The following is a 601-nucleotide window of genomic DNA, read 5'->3' as shown; positions in this document are numbered from 1 at the left end:
GGCCGTTCCCACCGGACTCTTCCGCTGCATCCCGCGGGGTGCCAAGAACCCCTTTCCCCGCGGTACCAAGCACCCCACGGCTCCGGCACGGAGAAAATTGGGAATGCGGTAGCCAACGGCGTGGCAACGGGTAAAAAAATGTTAAAAAAATATTAAAGCAGCGCCGGGAAAATGTGAGTGGGAGGAAATCGGGACCAACAGCCACCGGTTTCCCCCATTCCTGGCTAAAGAGTGAATTTTTAGAGAGCAGAGGGAGAAAACGCCGAGTCTGCAAATTCAAGCGATGGACGCGCAAGTCACGGAGGAATTTGGATTTATTGTCAGGGATGGGGCCGGGGCGGGAGGGAACCAGTCCTGGGGTCTGCGCTCAGCAGAAAAATTTATTCCGGGTATATGCAGCCTGGCTCAGCATTTTGAGTTCGACTCACACCGTTACGAAGCAAAAACAGGAAAAAAAAAAATCTTTGCGGGCAGCAAGGATGAGCTCAGGGTTTTATTCCAACTGACCTCATTCCTGGCTCCGCACCGCTGCGCGAAGGTGGGGAAGGGGACAGAAAATGTGGCTGGGAGAGGGCAGAAGGGGGCTAAGCTGACGGGGGGC

This window comes from Pterocles gutturalis, unplaced genomic scaffold (genome assembly GCF_000699245.1).
Source record: "Pterocles gutturalis isolate BGI_N339 unplaced genomic scaffold, ASM69924v1 scaffold4045, whole genome shotgun sequence".
NCBI classification, from domain to species: Eukaryota; Metazoa; Chordata; class Aves; order Pterocliformes; family Pteroclidae; genus Pterocles; species Pterocles gutturalis.
This window is presented reverse-complemented; position numbering follows the sequence as displayed.